Source organism: Amblyomma mixtum, chromosome 9, assembly GCF_055824585.1.
Source record: "Amblyomma mixtum isolate Tamu chromosome 9, ASM5582458v1, whole genome shotgun sequence".
Taxonomy (NCBI): Eukaryota; Metazoa; Arthropoda; class Arachnida; order Ixodida; family Ixodidae; genus Amblyomma; species Amblyomma mixtum.
In genome coordinates this window covers 2100744-2121373 of record NC_143020.1, presented here as the reverse complement: position 1 = coordinate 2121373, position 20630 = coordinate 2100744, and positions in this window count along the sequence as shown.

The following is a 20630-nucleotide window of genomic DNA, read 5'->3' as shown; positions in this document are numbered from 1 at the left end:
AGATGGCCGCCGTGGTACCCCCGCCTTAAGAAAGAGCGCGAGCGCCGAGTGCTCCGAGTTCCTGCACAGCGCCAGCCAGACCGGAGAGGAGGCAGGAGAGGAGGCGCTAAGCCGATGCGGCAGCGTATACATGCTCCTCCCAGCCGGGTCGGGCAGAGCCAACCCACCCCCTGCAGTCGGGCTGGCCCAGCTCGACTCGACGGTCCCTTTGCTCGACCCCCTAGCGTATACATGAGCCCGACAACCGGTTCTCGGCCCGACAGCCTGCTTAACCCGACTTTTGTCGGGCTCATGTAAACGCCCAGAATGTCCCTTACTCTCCATACAAAGAATAAAGACCTCATGCTTTATCTACGTCGCAGGGCACCTTTAAGTAGTTCCGGCAGCTGTCAGCCTTAATGAGGGAAAATGGGACACAAAATAGAGGAGAATCAAGGTGGGAAGGAATGCGAAACGAGGGGCACGTTTAGCCAATGGAGATTATTTTGTAATAACTGTTTCCAACAAGAATTTTAGTGCAGTGTTAATGCACACAGAGTTCACACGAAATGAAGCTGGCCCTTACTTTTGCTTCAGTGCGAGTAATCGCAGAACCACGCGAACGTTTCTACAACCAGGCATCTAGAACAGCAGGCCTCATCAGAGAACACAAACACTACCCCAACGCTTACATAAGCGGAGCAACGTATAAGCACCTGCCCCGATATATTGAATATCATGCCATGCACAAAATAAGGCTGGTGCGGGCAACAGTAGTCTGCGGGCCAACGATGAGGTTCATTTAGTCTCTTTTAATGCTCCAATATTTGCGCACTACAATGAGAATGTAAACAAAAAAACTGACTAACAATGCACACCTATTGTTTTCTCCATGATGGAATAAACGAGTATTCACACACTAGCACGACAGCTATGCCTCGTACATTGAGTTGTGTGCCCCTGACCTTTTCATGCATTGCAGTGCGAAACCAACTATCGTCTCCTGGCCTTGCTTTCGAACGGAGCGTCAAGACTTGCCCCTCCACGACCGTCTTCGTTGTGCCGTGTGCAGCGCTGTCCTGCCTCTTCTTTTCCCGGTCGTGTGCGTACTCCGGAACGGCGTCATCAGCCAGGGCTTGCATGCGTAGTCCCTGTCCTCGAGCAGCGCACCGCCCCAGACACCACTGTCGATGCGAAGGGACGCGCTACTGCGCGCCAGCATCCGCGATCCGTCATTGCCGCGCGGTCACCGTGCGACATCGATGATGCGGCAGCGGTTGTCAGCCACCATCTTTCTCGAACGATAGAAGCAACGGGTGACGTAGGCTTCTTCATGCCTTTCGGGAGCGTTTTCCGCACAAACGTGCTGTCGTTTGCACTCGCGAGGCGCGGAAACCCGGCGACAGCGTAAAAGCCACACTTGACTTCTAGCAGCTCCCTAGGCGACGGCTAGGTAGGAAGAAAACCAGGGTAGCCATCTTAAGTTCGACGCCGATGTCACACCCGCGCTTGCACACACTCGCACAACCACATATTAAAGGAGGCACATGCACGGGCTGTTTCATGCTTAAAGGCAAACGGAGCGCGTGACCACGGCGCTTCGAGCACCGCTGCCGCCGACAGACAGCGAAAATGGGCGCACGCGCATGGACGCACGCGCACGAAGAGCCGCTGGCCGTGCTTATTGCGCATTTATTCTATTCTATCTGGCTGTCAGCGGCGGCGCTTCGTGGAGCGGAGCGGGCACGCGTTTCCTCAGTCTTCAACCCCCCCCCCCCCCCCCCCCCCCTCCGAACCTAAGTGGATTAGTGCAGCGGACCTCCTTGAGCGGAGGGGACCGCGGCAGCAGCGGCGAAGGCAGGAGGCATTGTCAGCGGCAACCACAGCGGAAGCGGAAGCGACGTGGCGGCGCCAGTCACGCTGGCTGTTAATTGAAGACGGCTGTGTCCCCGACTCGTGGTCTGGACATCCGGCGGGGAAGCACGTTCATTCACCTGCTGGAAGACTGCCGGAGATTCCTTTCCAGCCCGGCTGGATTAGTCAGCATCTCCCCCTTCCCATCGACCCAGCTGCGAGAGAGAGGAACAGCCCGCACCGCCCCTGCAGTGGTTGGTAACAGCAGCGTCCCCTTCCGTCCATCCGATTGGACAGTGCTCTTCGAACTTTATTCCCCAGCCAGGGATCTGGGGAATCCGAACCCTATTTAACTCGGCTGTGAGGTGGCCGAGAAAAGCCTGCTGCTAGCGAAGAAGTTCCCTTCTACTGAGAGTCATTCTCAGTCACCCTGCGTAAATAATGTAAATAACTGTATAAAGTTTTTCGCTACCTTCCTCCGAACCCAGTCTCCCATCCTCCTCGTGCCATCACCGGTCCCCGGCCATGCTACCCGGGTCGCAACAGTACTGTGCGGCTTATCGCTGATTCGTGGGCTCCGATCTTATCTCCGGCTGTCACCGAAAAACAGCCGGGGGGTAAAAAATACCACAGCCAGCATGACTAGCAGCTAGGTGCTGCGAACGCATATCCGACGGTTCGGGTGCTTGATCTCGGAGCCAGGTAGCTCGGCGAGATAAGCTATGCCATCTCAACCTACGTGTAAAGGCCGCTACAGCTGCTCCTCGCTGAACGTGACCAAATGGTTCATCCTGACGGTAATTTCACGTTCACGGCGCTACCGGTGCTCGGCCATCATCTCGAGGTGGACCAAACGCGAGGCAGCCATGTTGGATAACACTGGACAAGATTTGCTTAAAAATGCCTATAATAGCTTTGGTGCCAGCCTTATTCAAGTATATTTTGTGTCGTTTTTTTTTTTCTCGTGCAAGTGACTCATCGGCTACAGAAGATTATAAGACGCCAAAAATATTGGACTGAGCCGGAGTACCGGACCAACAGCGCCGATCCCTGCCGTGGGGGGAACCACCGGCCTACACAACTTCCCACCTGATTGGACATCATTCCCCTAACTTCTTTCCCAGCCAGGGATCTGGGGAACACGAAGGGTATTTAAAGGGACTATGAAACAAATTAATTGAGATTATGTAAAGATAGGCAATCCATCACTCGTCACTCCAGCGCAAGAATTTTTGAGCTAGCATCAATAACAACGAAGTTATAGGCGATTAAAAATCACCCTCCTCCTCTCCCCCTCAACTCTTACGCGCAGGGCACCATAAAAAAATAAAGAAAACAGCTCCGGGACTGGGCTCCGCCCATGAAAACGTCATTCGCTGACGTTCAGTTTACAACTTCCGGTTGTCGCACTCCCGAGGAGCAGCGTGCGTCGGCAGCGTCTCTCCGGTCTCGGCGCTTTCTTGGATTGCGGCGCGCGTCGGGTTTCTTTGCTAGTTGGCAGAATGGACCCGGACCTGTTCCCGGCTCACACAGTGTTTCATTTTTTTGTGCGCTGGTTCGGCCGTCACACCGATGCTGCCAAGTCTTGGCGTGAAACACCGTGCATATACTGAGCCTAGCTGTCGAATGATGTTGGACACCCGGCTGCGGGATCGCAATATCGCGCCGCCCGACTTAGAACACAAGGAACATACGGTATTACGGTCGTAAAACAGACGGGAGAGTGAAAGAAGGTCGGGACCGAGTCTGCATGTCGAAGCAGCAGCCGAATGTGAACCGCAGCAGGACGTAGCCGTCAGGCCAAGGCCCTCCGCGACAGCTAACGCTTCGAATTCGTCCTGTGCCCTGTTGAAGTCGAGAGGTTCAGGACAGGAGTGCCGCTGGGCGAAGAGGCTCGAAGGGTGGCGAGAGGAGAATAGGTTTATTTACATCTTTTTACAGGAAGAGTGAAGAGAAGTGAGAGACGATTCTGCCGCATTCGTTGTCGACTTTTATACACTTCTGGTTCCCCAAATTCCCTAGGTTGAGGACGCCCACGCCGGAGTGGGAGGGGCCTAGAGCTTTCACTTGTGCGCACAAACACAACACCGCACTTAGGGTCACGCCCCCATCACATGTTGAATCCGAGGGAAAGAAGGTTGCCGTTGAGGAAGCGTCGACGGCGGTAGGTGATGGTTTCTGGCCAGCCGAAGGTTCCGTGGGTCTCGACATCTGTTGTTCCTCAGATGACACCCGCCGCTCGAGGCCGGAACAAAGAGGTCACGAAAAGGCCAGTAAGTGGTCCCTCGTCCTTGGATATGTTCGAACGATGCCCGCCAGCTCGTCGCGATGCCTGGCACGCCAAAGAGCCACAGCAAACGAAGCCCTTTGTTCCCCCGGCACGCTCACAGCAATTGGGGAAGATAACGTCGGTCTCCCCGCGGCGGCGGCGCCGGCGGCGACACTTGAAGAGACTTCGGAAAGGCGGTCTGTTTTTGCTAAAACTCCAACCCCTTCTTTATGGTTCTGTACTCCGACTGGGAAGAGCTCGGCAAATGGAATCAGCTGTCACCTGGGTCCCGTGTGTGGTCCATGACGGCAGGCTTGGGGCAACGGTCGCCGAGTAGAAAGCAGGTACTCTCAGCCACCCAGGAGACATATGTGTGCTGGCTGCTTCCGCCGCTGCTTAGCCTTCGCCGTACCTTGCTTAACGACGACCCACGTTTGGTGGTAATTTCTCCCAGACCCGCGTTCTTCGACCCTGACACCGCATCTGGCTTCCCGATGACACACGTCGGGAAGTAGTCTTTCCAGGCCCGTGTACTAGGACCTTAACAGCTCCTCCGCGGCCAGGAGAATCTCGACCGGCCAGTGGTCAGAATCACTCGCCGAGGAGAGATGGGCTTGAGTGGTAGAGTGGGATGCCTCTCTTGATTTTCTCTGCACACAGCACACAGCAGAGTCCTAATCCTCGCACAAGGGAGGCATTAGTCGAAACCAACCACACAACATAGCGCCACTCCCCAGGCAGTGCAAGGAAATTCACCCGAGATCCACCAGGCTGTTATGCAATACAAACGGGAAGCCTCAAATTGAACTCAAAATTTTGTAGTTGACAACAACAGTCTCGGCTACTAAGATAAGCTTCCATGTTGGCTAAATTGGCTGCCAAAGCTTGATTCGCCGTACACGACGCGAAGAGGGGTAGCAAAATTTGGAAGCAAAACAATGATATTAATGATGACGTCACTACGCTAGCAACAGAAAACAAACTGGCACCTATATACAAAGAGACGAAAAGGCACCGACATGCGTCACAGCAGACACCTCAATTAGGGAAATAACCTGCTCAGACCGTCGGCATTGCCATTGCATTTGCCCCTTTTGTAGCGCACAGAAAAGTTATATTGCTGGAGGGCTAGACTCCAGCGCAGCAAGCGGCCATTCTTGGGTGACATCTGACGCAGCCATGTAAGCGGACAATGATCTGTCTCGAAGGTAAATTTCGCCCCGTAAACGTAACAGGCTAGCTTTTGCGCTGCCCAAACCAAACAAGCACATTCCTTTTCTGAAGCGCTGTAGGCTTCTTCCCTTACGGTTAACTTCCGGCTGGCATAGAGGATGGGGTGCTCTTCATTGTCATCTCCTACTTGGCTTAATACGACCCCCATCCCCCTGTCGCTGGCGTCGCACTGGACTACAAATTCCTTGGTGTAGTCCGGGGCGCGTAACACGGGCCGGGAAGCCAGCACGCTTTTCAAGCTTTGAAACGACTTTTCCTTTGCCGCGTCCCAGATTACGCTATTCGGCTTCTCTTTGCGTAGCGCATCGGTCAGAGGACTCGCTAGCTGTGAAAAGTTTGGTATGTACCTTTGGTAGTATCCCACGAGCCCCAGAAATGAACGTACGTCCGTCTTAGATCGAGGTTGCGGGAATTCAGCAATAGGGGCGATCTTGAGGTCTGATGGCCTCCGTGTCCCTCTACCGACTATATGTCCCAGATAGGTCACATGGGCGCAGCCAAAACTACATTTCTCGGCTTTAAGGGTTAGTCCAGCGTCCCTCAAACTCGTCAGCACCCTCCTGAGATGGGAAACATGTGCCTCCCATGAATCGGAAAAAATGGCCACATCGTCAAGGTAAACAGAGCGAAATCCTGCATGTCCCTGAGGATGATGTCCATTAGCCTTGAAAAACTAAAAGGTGCATTCTTCAGCCCGAAACTGAGCACCAAAGGTCGGAACACTCCAACAGGCGAAATAAATGCCGCATACCTGCTCGCGCTTTCTGAGAGGGGCACCTGCCAGTACCCTCTCACTAGGTCAAGGGTGGAGATGTACTGTGCTGCGCTAACTGTCTCTATCCTTTCTTCGATGTTCGGTATAGGGTATAATTGGTCCTTCGTTATGGCGTTCAGCTTCCTGTAGTCCACGCAGGGTCGCGGATCTTTGCCTGGGGCCTCTACGAGTATCAGAGGAGAGGTATAGTCGCTCTCTGCTGGCTCTATCACGCCAAGTTCCAGCATGTGCTTTACCTCTGCCTCAATTATTTCTTTCTGCCTTGGAGAAACTCTGTACGCTTTCGATCTGACTGGATCGGTTGAAGTTAGCTCTATCTCATGCGTGATGAGATTGGTTTTCCCCGGCCGGCCGCTAAAACTCTCCTGGAATTCGCACAGCAGTTGCCTCAATTCCTGCAGTTGCTTCGGCTCTAGCACTCTGGTGTTCGCGGAACGGGACAGGATTTCCTCTATGCTGTTGTCAGACTTTTTGTTGGTGGGGCCTTTCCACTCAGGTCTATCGATTAGTGGCTCTTCGGGCATATTCACTGCCAGGTTTACAACCCCGCTCCTTTCTACATAGGGCTTCATTAAATTGCAGTGATAGATCTTAATCTGCTGGCCTCTCCCTGGCATTTTCAACGTGTAGTTAGTTTCCGAAAGCTGATCCAAAACCTCCACTGGCCCGTCCCAGTGAACTTCCATCTTATTCTTGCGTGCGGACCGGAGAATAAGCACCCGATCCCCCACCTTGAAGGTTCTCAGCCTCGCGTTCCTGTCGTAGTAAGTCTTTGCCGTCTCTTGAGCAGTTTTAAGATTCCGGTCCACTAGTTCCCGCGTGGTACTCAGACGGTTTAGCAACTGCAACACATACTCCACTACTGACTGGCTCTCTCCTGTGCCTTCCCACATCTCTCTAAGCATCCTAAGTGGGAAACGAAGAGCCCTTCCGTATACTAATTCTGCGGGAGTAAAGCCTGTCGCTTCATGCGGAACTGTTCTCAGGGCGAATAGCGTTGCTGGCAAGCAGCTTTCCCAGTCATCTTGGTGCTCAAAGCAGGATGCACGTAGCACTCTTTTGAACACCGAATGCCACTTCTCGACGCTGTTCGATTGAGGGTGGTAAACCGAACTATGGATCAACTTCACCCCACACCTCTGTAAGAACGTGGTCGTGAGTGCGCTCGTGAAAACTGTGCCCTGATCAGCTTGTATTTCTGCAGGAAAGCCAATTCGGGCGAAAACTGACAGGAGGCCATCAACTATCTCTGCCGAACTAAGCTCCTTTAGCGGTACCGCTTCCGGGAACTTGGTAGCAGGGCATATCATAGTGAGTATGTACTTAAAGCCTGACCTAGTTCTGGGTAGTGGCCCTACAGTGTCGATGACCAGGCGTCGAAAAGGCTCTGAGATAAGCGGCACCAGCTTTAGCGGGGCCTTCCATCTTTCTCCTGGTTTCCCTGTGCGCTGACATGCGTCGCACGACTGCACATAGCGTTCAGCATCTCGGAAACAGCCCGGCCAGTAGTATTCCCCAAGTAGCCTTTCCTTCGTTTTGTTGACACCTAAGTGCCCTGACCAACTGTTTCCGTGACAAAGGTCCAAAAGGTCAGAGCGGTACCTTGCAGGCACGACCAGCTGGTCTAGCGTTTTTCCCTTTTTATCCTTGTAATGGCGGTACAGCAATCCGCCTTTGTGGTGCAATGTCACATTACGCCTAGCAATACCCTCTTTTGCTGTAAAGTGTAATTTTGACAAGCTAGGGTCGCTTTCCTGTTCTTTGATTAAGGACTCTCTGTCCACGCGTAATAGGCGATCCATGCACAGGGAGGTTGGTAATAACACGGAGCCTGGACTGCCTTCTTCCTGTAGGCTGACACTGGTTGGGCTACTTTCGGTAACCGGTTCCTGCTGCTCCTCCTGCGCTTGAGTGTCACCTGCTTTGCTGGGTTCCGGAATCTCGGGAGTTCCCTCTCTCTCGCCAGTCGCTTCTGTCTCTTGGCTGTAGCTAAGCTTGGGAGCAAGCTCGCGTGATTTGGACCTGGTCAGGGCTTTTACTGTTTCCTCAGCCAGCTTCTGACCTCTCTCGCACAGCAACTGATTTGATCTATTGGAGAAGAGATACGGATACTGTGACGAAACAGCCGACGAGACGGCGGCCTCCGTCACTAGCTCTCCGAACGGGCCAGAAATGACCACCCTTGCCATAGGTAGGCACACACTCTGATCTTCCAGCACCTGCCTTATCCACGCAACTTCTCCGGTGAAGTCTTTTTCTTTAACATAGGAGGGGTGAACAATGTCCATCGTTGCCCCGCTGTCCCGAAGGACCCTGCACGGTTTTCCATTCACTTGGAGTTCGTGAATATACGGACGCAGAAGTTCCAAATTATCGTCACTGTCGTCCGCATATCAGAAGGCTAATCGTGGCTTTTTACACCTAGCTGCGATGTGCCCCGTCTCCTGACAGTTGAAACAACGGAATGGCTTCCTGCTCTCGAACTCCCTCGTCAATGCTTTTTGAGCTTCGGCCTGCTTGGCACGATCCTCAGTTTTTTCTGGGACCTGTTTAGTGCCCTCAACCGCCTCGCGACTCCTAAATTGCGGTCCACTTTTGGGTACAAAGCGCTTTTTGAACCCGAAAGTTTTCTTTTCAGACCCGCTGGCCTCTGAGCTCAATTTTCTTCGTGTTGCATATTCGTCCGCTAGTTCGGCAGCTCTCTCTACCGTGCTCACAGTTTCCTTGTCTTGCACCCATAGCCTAACAGCCTCAGGGATACTGTTATAGAATTGCTCGAGGCCTACACACTCTACCACCTTATCTTTGGTTTCATACGCCTCAGCACCCTTCAACCATTCTGTAAGGTTGGCCTTCAAACTGAATGCGAAATCCGCGTAGCTCTCGCTACTTTTCTTGCTTGCGCCTCTGAACCGCTGTCGAAATTCTTCCGCCGACAAGCGGTATTTTCTAAGCAGACTCGCTTTGACTTTTTCGTAGTCATCGGCATCTTTCGCATTAAGCCTCGCGACTATAGTGGCCGCCTCACAGGGCAACATCATAAGTAGTTTTTGTGGCCATGTCTCCTTAGCGTAACCCCGTTTCTCACACGCCCTTTCGAAAATCACAAGGTAATAACCAAGATCTTCGCCAATCTTATACGGCTGCATCAGTCTGTCCATTCCAAGCTCGGCCTCGCTCGCTCTCTCTGGAGTCGTGCCTCTAGAGCTCTCAAATGCCAGTCTCTTTTCGTCATGCGCAAGCTGCAACCTTCTGAGCTCCCGCTCCGCTAGCCTCTCATCTTCCTCTTTCTTTCGCTCCGCTTTTAGGAGCTCCCATGTATAGCTAACCGTTTCTTCCTCGGCGGTTTCCAAGAGTAATGTGCAAATGTCTGACTTTTTCATCTTCTCGTCTACCTCCACACCCACCTCTTCGCACAATGACAACAAATCTGTCTTTAGCAACTTCATTAGATCCATGTTTGCTGCTCTGAGCCTTGACTTTGCTGATCAACTGTTGACGTGAGCTAAACACACTTGTCTCACTGAACAACTTCCCTCGATTCCCAGCAGTTCAAAGTTATTACCCAAACAATTGAAGCCTGGCGAATCTCAAGCAAAGTTCAAGCACTTACCCGCAGAAGCAACACCACGCCGCATGGTCGATCCAACCGCTGCCAACCAGTTGTTGAAGTCGAGAGGTTCAGGACAGGAGTGCCGCTGGGCGAAGAGGCTCGAAGGGTGGCGAGAGGAGAATAGGTTTATTTACATCTTTTTACAGGAAGAGTGAAGAGAAGTGAGAGACGATTCTGCCGCATTCGTTGTCGACTTTTATACACTTCTGGTTCCCCAAATTCCCTAGGTTGAGGACGCCCACGCCGGAGTGGGAGGGGCCTAGAGCTTTCACTTGTGCGCACAAACACAACACCGCACTTAGGGTCACGCCCCCATCACATGTTGAATCCGAGGGAAAGAAGGTTGCCGTTGAGGAAGCGTCGACGGCGGTAGGTGATGGTTTCTGGCCAGCCGAAGGTTCCGTGGGTCTCGACATCTGTTGTTCCTCAGATGACACCCGCCGCTCGAGGCCGGAACAAAGAGGTCACGAAAAGGCCAGTAAGTGGTCCCTCGTCCTTGGATATGTTCGAACGATGCCCGCCAGCTCGTCGCGATGCCTGGCACGCCAAAGAGCCACAGCAAACGAAGCCCTTTGTTCCCCCGGCACGCTCACAGCAATTGGGGAAGATAACGTCGGTCTCCCCGCGGCGGCGGCGCCGGCGGCGACACTTGAAGAGACTTCGGAAAGGCCGTCTGTTTTTGCTAAAACTCCAACCCCTTCTTTATGGTTCTGTACTCCGACTGGGAAGAGCTCGGCAAATGGAATCAGCTGTCACCTGGGTCCCGTGTGTGGTCCATGACGGCAGGCTTGGGGCAACGGTCGCCGAGTAGAAAGCAGGTACTCTCAGCCACCCAGGAGACATATGTGTGCTGGCTGTTTCCGCCGCTGCTTAGCCTTCGCCGTACCTTGCTTAACGACGACCCACGTTTGGTGGTAATTTCTCCCAGACCCGCGTTCTTCGACCCTGACACCGCATCTGGCATCCCGATGACACACGTCGGGAAGTAGTCTTTCCAGGCCCGTGTACTAGGACCTTAACAGCCCTAAGTAAATGCGGCACCTTTTTTTAAGTTCTCGTAGATAAAATTGTCTTCCATCGCAGATCATATCGTGTAAACGTTCATACCGATCGCTGTTAGCTGGAAACTAACTTTCCCGGCGGGAAGAAACAGTGTCGGCAGCGACTTCGGTCGAAGCTTCAGGTGCTTGACATTCATGCCTGACTGTCGAACGAGCGCTGGGTTGTAGTAGTAAGCGTCAGGTGCGAAGTGTCGACCGCAAACGCGGAGTCTTCGGCGGGCGTGCGACGCTGGCAGTCCGATGCGCTCCATCCAGGCTGCTCGCTCACGCACGTCTCTAGGAATAACATGCCTGAGTTCAACACCTCGCCTGTCACTGGGTTTGCAGCCGACGACACAGCAAGGCGTATTCATCTTGGGCGGTCGAAAAAGGCACTGCACTCTTAGAAAAAAAGGTAGTGAAAACGTAGTAACGGCTGCTGTTACAACCTTTTTTTAACCCTTACTACCTATGTACTATGTTGCTACGACCTTGTTACAACCTCGAAAGAAAATTAAGTAGTAACAAGGTAGTAACTTCTGCTGTTACTACGTTTTTTGGCAGTTACTACACTTGTACTACCTCATTATAACCCTGGTAGTATCCATTACTACCTTGATCTGGAAATGGATGATCGGAATATGCACATGTATACGTATACTAACATTCCCGGTGACATTGCTACTCAATGCCCCATGTTTTTATATAATGAAAAGGGTTTCCTAATTGGCAGCAAATCTAACAAAATTGCCAGTGCTGTTTTTTGTTTTCAATACAATATACGCAGCGCGTATGTGTTCCATTCTTTAGTTTGATTTCTTAATTGCACTTTTTCACCAACCCCAAGCTATTGTGCCTGACTTGTGCTCATTTTTCCTTCTGGTTTACTACAAGATGCACAAAAATGGCGTTGAGTTTCTGATGTCATGTTCATGCACTCCTTGTGACACATTAGAAAGTCACCACGAAGTCAGGTATTCATGTCTTTCGACAATAAAAACTCAGCAGAGACTCTTTTTCGTTAACACAGAAGATTTCCTTATGTCATTGGCTATCAGCTACTGAAAGGTCCTTCTCAACAACATTGTTGTCCCGTGCGAGAATGTAGATGCTGCTGCTACATTTACAGCAATGAAAAGAACAAGAAACAACTGTGGCTGCATATATCACGGCACATAAGTTGACAAGCCAACGTCTGGTGGCGTGGCGTAGTGGTTAGCGTGGTAGGATAGAAAGTATAGAGACAGGTTAGAAATAACTTGAGGATAGGAAGTCAAAGGTCGGCGGTTCGAATCCTCCTGAAAGCAGGCATTTTTTTAATTTTTTTTCTTTTTTGTTTTTGCTCTAGTTTTTTTTTTATTTTGGCTCTTATTTTGCACTATTACTATCTTATATGCATAAGATTCTAATGTCAAAAGTCATTAGATTATTTCTTAAGGTGTTTTCTCTCGACAGGTAGTAAATGTTACTACCTCGCAGTTACTACGTACAGTTACTGAGAGGTAGTAAATGTTACTACCTTGCAGTTACTACGTACAGTTACTACCTAGGTAGTCATATATGTGACAGTCGTTACTACCCCAAAATGTAGTAACCTCAACTACCTTTTTTTTTAGAGTGTGCGAGTGGCTCCCGAACTCGCGACAGAAAGAGGCGGCAGAGGTAAATTAAAACCATATGCGCGAAGGCAATGCCCTCGCTCGCGCTTGCCCGAGGGGATCGCGCGGCAGCTCGAGCAGACGATTTTCACCGCTACCGGAAGTGTGCCCGTGACGTCGAAGCTACCGTGGCTCCAGCGAATGACAGCGTGTGGTGGCCTGCCGACGTCATGGAACTAGTGACGTCTGTTTTCCCGATTTTGGTTTCAGAATTGCTCCCTACGAAGACTCCAAGCGGCCCGCGAATTTTAAAAAACACGATTTTTAAAAATTCATAATAAATTGCCGGCTCAGTTCCGAAGACTCATACTTGGTGTGAATGCTTCTGAGCATCACTTCTAACATTTACAAGCGGCTTTTAATTTTTTTCATGGTCCCTTTAACGGGATGTTGCTTTGTTACCGAGACACTTTTATATGTACAAACACACCTACTGTACTGTTTCCTCCTTAACGGAGTTCGACACCGTCCTTCGGAGCCGGGACCTGCGGGGCTGAAGGAGTCAGACAACCCAAGGGCCCCCTCCGTCTCCGACAGTGCCTTTAAGAAACTGCTAACCGCCCGTGAGTTCGCGCATGGTCATCACTGTAAAGCGTGCTAAAATTCGACTTGCAGCATTTTTTAAAGAAGAGACGATGAGCTGTACATGAAAGCTGCTTCTACACAGAAGTTATTCGATTAGGGAGACACGAAGTTAGGATATAACTGAATGAATTAATGAGGAAACTTCGAAGACATTGCGCGTAACGTGCATGTTTGTACTGGAAACTTAGACGCGGTTGCGTTGCTACACCATTAATTTTTGTAGAATTCTTCAACACCCGCGCATCCACAGAAATCAGGCTTGAAAATTTCAACTGAATCCGCGTAATCATACATAAAATGCGGGGACGGTGTGGTTGAACATATATAGTGTTTCTTCTGCTAACGGCGCTCAGCGACCGGGGAAGTAGATAACGGTTTCCCTTCGACTTTAGGCCAATGAAATGGAAGCGATGTTTTGAGGAACTGTTTCATTGCACTATAGAAGAGCTTCTCGTCAACCTTTACTGCCTTGAAGACGTCGTAAATTGGATTAAGTTGACACTCCAGTGGGGAGTATCTCTGGAACACGCGCGTATTATTCTGCCAGGAGAAGCAGTCTAGCTGTGCGACCGCCTCAGTTTCCAGGTAAACCCGTGCACACTAGCTCTGATGGGTGGAAAGCACAAATTATTTGTATTTAATTGTTAGGTTGTCTGAAGTTGTTCTCTTTTTCTGTGCCTGATCACATAACATGCGTAATAAATAGCTTTCATGCGCTGCGCTTAGTTTAGTCTATGAAAGTCCTTAAAGTCGAAATCTGAACACCCTTTATCAGATGTAATACAAAATAGAAGCACTATACGTAAAAACGATGGCTGGCTTGTTGTCGTTGCGGCAGAAAGAAGGATTAAAAGGAAATTCCACGGGCCTGCCGACTGGCTCGAGCTTAGCCACAACCGCTGCCACGTGCAGATAGGGGAAAGTTGAAAGATACGAGGGGAAAGAGTGAATGAACAGACGCGCGTCGCAACAACCGCGTCCGCCGAAGAGAAGGCGTTGTAGGAGAATCGCGCTTTATGCGTGTTTTTTGGAGCGACAGCATCACAAAGCCATGTGTCTCCAAGGTCATCGGGTGTTGCAGCTGGTCCTTCAGCTGGAGGAGCACCGGAGGCGTGGCTGTGACGTCATGCCGCGTGACTATGTCTAACTAGATAAACCAGAGTTAAACCACTGCCAATTTTGTTTAGAGCGCGGTTTTTGAGATACAGTGCCGCCGAAGACATTTGCCTTTCCGAATGAGACAGAATATTAGAGGCTAGTGGGTGCACGCGCGATGTGTCATCCACAAGTAGAGGTTTTCGTATTAATACCGCACAAATGCGTGAAGATGCTGCAGTGCATAATCGCGGAATACCACTGAGCCCTAAATTGTTTTTGTGCCTTGCACCCTTTGAAGAACGAGCTACTTTTTTGCGGAAGCTGCGGCCTATGCTCGTGCCACACAAGAGAAGCAGTAAATGTTTAAAGCCTAAGTTTGTCAATGCTATTATTTTCGGAGTTGGTGCTACACATGCACTATAGAAAGCGACGATAACGCTTGCAAGGTGGTCAGAAGTTTCTCCTTAATGTAAACATGCTAACGAGCAAATATCTTTGAAATGCTGCTCAAATGGGAAGTAGAAACCGTTGTTGTTGTTCTCCTCTAAATAAAAAACGTTAGAGATCATTGCAGCAACCCACGTCGGGAGAACATTGACGCTTCCACGGCCCTCGTTGTCTCCCTTTGCCTCTTTGATACTCTTGCCCCTATTTGCTCTTAAGTACCATCGCATTAGCCTTGACTGGCATATTAATTAGCTATTTAATTTGTATCAATTGTTATAGATTAATCATTCTCGTTGATTTGTCTTATCGATTGTAATCACTTTTTTAATTAGTAACCTTTATTAATCACATTCACTCTGATTACACCCATTTCATCTCAATCACGCGTTTTGGTTTTTCAATTTCGGCGCCATTGCTGCTTTCCCGTCCACCTACTGTATCCCCGTCCAGCCTATTCGACCGTCCAAAGACCTTTGCTTCTGATTAATGAACTAATTATTCCAGGTCAATCAATCTTTTTGTTCGATTATCACTAATCAAAACACATTTCAATCCATCTCAAACTTTATTTTCCATCCTTTGCCTATTTTCCCACTATTTCCACTCCACGCGTTGGCTGCCGCCTTCCTCTTTTCGGAGGTGAGTCCAGAAAAAAAGAAAGGCGACATCTGGGACGGGAATGGGCCGCAGAAGACATTCATTCAAAGTTTCTAAGAAAAGGCTGGAGCGTGGAGATAGAGTTCTCGTGCCGAAAAGACGTGCTCAGAATACTCTCTAGTGCACATCTAAGGGCATTAAATCAGCCCGTGTGGCACGGGTATCAGGCACAGCTGTCACACCGTCATTTTGGGTTCCCATCAAGTCAGTTAATTTCTCAGCACACAAAGACCAAGGACGATGTAGTAAGGGACTTCACAAGCACTGCCTCGTGAACATACGCGTCTGGCTTACTTTCGCTCTTGCATCAGCTTGCACTTTTTCACTGAGGTCATCACTGAGCTGCTTAAACAACAATGAAAAACTTCCAAGTCCTGACATTTATTTTTAGATTAATTTACAAAGCAGTTGCTGGTCAGTCAATGTGCCCTTATTTATTCAATATAAATGCATTCGTTTTTAAAACGATCAATAGGCTGAGGCACGCAGCTGTTTGTCAAGCTAGACAGCCGTGGGGAAAGAAAGTATAGAGAAAGAAAGAAAGAAGGAAAGGAAGAAAGGAAGAAAGACAGGAAGGAAGGAAGGAAGGAAGGAAAGAAAGAAAAAGAGAGAAAGGAAGGAAGAAAGAAGGAAAGGAAGAGAAAAGGAAAGGAAGAGCGAACGAAAGAAAGAAAAAAAAGTAAGAAAGAAAGAAAGAGAGAAAGAAAGGAAGAAAGAAAGAAAGAAAGAAAGAAAGAAAGAAAGAAAGAAAGAAAGAAAGAAAGAAAGAAAGAAAGAAAGAAAGAAAGAAAGAAAGAAAGAAAGAAAGAAAGAAAGAAAGAAAGAAAGAAAGAAAGAAAGAAAGAAAAAGCTGCTGCGATCTCTTCTGATGCACCCGAAGCCAATGGTTAGGAAATACCACAAACACCGAGGAGACCTCTAATAGGTGTTGAAAACATAGTGTTCAGAACAGCTACCTACTGTTATGCGCGCGGGAAGACAGCAACTTATGGAAAGAACACAGAGTGCGTGTAGTGTACATTTTTTTGCGAGTGATATTTTATACAATGCATATATGCAAACAAAATTTTATACAGCTAGTGATATTTTATACAGTGCAAAAACACACGAAAAAGTTCCACAGGACACACAAGAATAACATCCAGCACGGCACCATTCTACTCCGGTGAAACGAGCACGTCGCTCAAGCGCAGGAAATGCCTGATGCGACGAAGGCAAAGTTCGGGCAGGTCACACAGGTGCATCTTCCCGTCATCTAAGCAACTACTCTCCATGGAGTCCTGCACAATGCCTGCGAGGCGCATGAACTCTGTGAAATCTTGCAGACGGAGCGCGCACCGGGAAATCAGTTGCTTTGCTTGAGCTTCCTCAACGAACTCCGCCAACTGAAGCTCGTCTACCAAGGACAGAGAGGCGGAGACCCTTTCGAAGGCCTCTGCAGTGTACTTCACGCGGGAGCCGGTGACGAAGCGAGCAGCGCGCTTTGCCAAGGCTCGGTTCCTGTTCAATATATCTTGGATGTCCAGGCGCTCTGCCATCCTCTCATCATCGGCATAGAAAAATCTAAGGCACTGCAGAGAGTAGTTATTCACAAGCTCCAGCTTTGAGAGGTCCGTGATGAGCGCAGTGAAGGCTTTGCCGTCGGGACTTGACAACGAACAGGAACGCAGGGCTCGGCTTCGGTGTAGAAGGCTGGCCAGCGGTGTCATGTCATAGCCACACCAATCGGGGAAGAAGACAGCAAGGCTTCTGATGCTCGGATTTCGGCACACGGCTTCGCATATAGCGGGAGCACACAGATTCCAGCCCTGGCTACAGCACTCCCTTTGCAGAGAAAGCACCAGGTGTGTGATGAAAGTCGCTCCCTGGATCAGCTGAACGATGGGCAGATGGGCTGGATCTGCTTCACCGACAGCGCTCAAAAGCGAGTACACTCGTAGCGTGAGGTGCGTGAGGTTGCGAGGCATGGTCTTTGCGTCCGCACCGGTCTGGAGCAGGTTGAACGGCACGGCGGGAGGGGCCCAGCTGTACGGACAGGGGCCTCTGCCTGGGTAGTCCACAATGCATGGGCTGTTGATAATGACTCTGTCTTGTAGGCCACATTCAGAGAGGGTTTTGCACGTTTCCAATGTATTGCTGCCGAGGTCTTCAAGGATGACCTTCTTGGGCGACCTGTTGGCGGACACCGCTCGACAAAATTTCTGGCACTCTAACAGACTAAAGCACCACATTGAAAATCTCAGTTTCGTTATGGACATGTCGTTCTGGAGAAGAGCGGAGACCCAGGGCTTTACATGGTCGTCGTCATGCAAGTGGACAATCCGGCACCGAAGGCACTCCTCCTCTGCAAATTCTTCATTGTCTTTGGCCTCTTCTTCTGCTTCTCCACATTCGCTACAGACTTCGTCGTCGTCGTCATTCACGGTGCACGTGAGGCTGAAGTACCTCAGCGTCTTGTTGGTGTACAGAAGGTGTTCTATTGCCGTGGCGTACTCCAACCTGAGTGTGCTCACCTCTAGCTTAAGTCTAACCAGCACCTTGTGGGTAGCCAGGGCATCGCAGATAGTCAAGACGTCCATGTCTGGACCATATTTGGCGTCTTTTATAAACACCGATCTCAGAGCTGTATTCAGCCTCAGAAACGCTCCAAGAGCGACATGCAGGTTGCCTATGCCGTAGGGTGTGCTGCCACCGTTGAGAATCCTCGACGTGATTGACAGGTCTCTGATGCTTCTATTTCGGAACAGCCCTGCCAGGAAGGTGCCGGTGGCCGCACCCCGCACACGCACCTCCAAAGCTATAAGTGTCTTCAAGGTAGCAGTTTCCGCGAGCAGAGGCGCAAGATCGGCAAGCAAGTGCCCGTTTGTGTCCACAAACAGGTCGAGTGATTGCAGCCGTGTCATGGAAAGTATAGCCGCTGCAAGGGCGCCGGAGATAACCACATACGGTGATATCAATTGCAACGAGATCCTCTTCAGTCCCAGCGCGTCGCGAATTGCGAGGCACACGAGTTCTTCATTGGCGACGATGATTTCGTCGTTGATGGTGACTCCCGCAACGCAATGGTGCTTCGTGAGCAGATGGTACAAAAGTGTCGCGGCCTGCCGCTTGTCTTTCAATGTGGCCGGCTCGTTTATGAATGTGTCGTCACTCGCCGTAAGCAGGGAGAGCTGGGATGCAGCGTCCTCTTGTAGTTCCAGCGCGACGGCCCAGAAGAAACTGTTCCAAGCTTTCAAGTTGGCTACGATGTGGCACAGATGGCCTTCCCGGCTCGTGCATGGTCGACGATGGTCGACTCTTAGACCGGCGTACCGGCTGCAAACTCCGTCCATCTCTTCCAGTGGCAGTGATGGTGCCTTGGGCGCCTCTGTGCCGTTGCTTACCGCCATGTTTTCGCGCACCTCCACGCCTACTGGCTCCTGGACGTCAGCGGGCACCTCGGCGTCAGCGGGCACCTCGACGTCAGCGGGCACCTCGACGTCAGCGGGCACCTCGACGTCAGCGGGCATCTCGACGTCAGCGGGCATCTCGACGTCAGCGGGCATCTCGACGTCAGCGGGCATCTCGACGTCAGTGGGCACCTCGACGTCAGCCAGCAGTTGCTCGCCTTCGGGCAGTTGCTCGCCTTCGGGCAGTTGCTCGTCTTCGGGCACCATCTCGTCTCCGGGCAATTATTCTTCAGGGACCGCGGCCTCCGCGGGAACCTGCACCTCCACAGGATCCGGAACCTCTCTGGACAACGCCACCCTTTTAGGCAGCCACGTGGTCGCCACTCAGGGCAGCGCTTTCATCTGGGCCCTTGCGCTTGGCCATCGGGCAGCGCCGCCAAGGCGGAATCTGGCCTGCAAGAAAATCAGCGGGGGATACATATAAGACCATCGGCGTAACCCAAATGACGCTACACGTTGCCTACTGATGTCGCCGAGGTTGGTGACATCAGGAGTGTACAGCCTCTTGAATGTAATACCCCGGTCCGAAGGGCGCTTTGAAGGCCCTCGAACAGATGATCAATCGACTCATAGGGCATTGAACGCTGCTACACGGGCAGTTTCAATGGCCGTCGAGTCAACAGTTTATCTAGTCAACGTAGCAGAGCGGAGATTTCGAGGGCCTTCGAGCGTTGCCCAAGGTTGCTAGCGTTTCTTTGAGCGGCACCAACCCGCACTCTAGGGCACGATGCGTTCACGATACAAAAGAACGAACAAAAATTCTTTCAAACTTCAATGCAAGCAGCAAAATATTAATCTGTAAAATAATTTTAAAAGTTTATCGACCTGGTTTAGAGCGCATGCTTTAATTTTATATTGCCCATCGCAGAAACTAGAAACGTCAAAGGTGCCAGTGTAGCCACAGAATTCAAAAACTGTGAGAGCAAATCCTAGAAAAGGCAGTGTCTTCCAAGACAATGCAAATGGACTTTGATAATAACTAAAAACCTCGTAGAACCCGTTTTTGGGCAAGTTGGCAACATTCTGGATTCATACAGGCAGCGAGCAAGAACGAGCACGAACGAAGCATGTCCCTACTCTATGTGTTTGTGATTCTTCGCTGCTGGTATGAATAAAAAATATCTCGCATCACAACAAAAAATTTCCACACTAAGATTACATGTATAAAATATTTATTTCAGCCAAACCGAAAGTAGCGATTGCGGCGCCACACAAACTTGGAGTGAAACGCGAGAACCATTTCAATGGGCATTAAAATTTGCCATGAAGAGAGTTCGATGACATTGAAAATCACGAAGGATTTCGACTCGATGGCCACTGACACTGGCCGTGTGACAGGGTATTAAGCATGCATCATGCATGTTTTACAGCAACGAGTCCGCATCACTGTTGTTGCACATCGCAAGCGATCTGATTATTCAAATGGGCATGACTCACAACGGCCTCGTGGGAGTGTAAGGTTGGCTGTAAAACATGTTGGCATGGTAATCCTGAACATGAGACGAACTAAGATTTCTCGTATTTCGCGCAGTGCCCACTGCCCTGTACACTAGAAGCGATCAGTGCCGTACAAACATGAAACTAATGACGTCAAGTGGAAGCCATTTGTTCATCCACAGTTGGAATGAAAAAAATAAAAGGATAGAGGATAGTGAAGTTCCTTAAAGGTGCACTAAAGAGGAATCTGAACTCATCTTTTTAGCGCGGGAACTCGACCTACACGTTCCGAGCATTCTTAGAAACAACCAGTTATTGTCCTGTGCGGCCGATTTCCATAATTTAAATCGTATTACGTCCAGACTCCCGCACTTTTTTTTTTTTTGAACTCACGGCTGACGGTGGGAGGAGTCTGATCTTTCAGCCAGTCCGTGCCGGCATGCCGCTCTGCCGTTGGCGGAGTGGTACATAGCGATCGGCGAAAGCAAACAGTCCACGAGTATTTTTTTATTTCCGTGGGCCTAATTTGCAGCTAT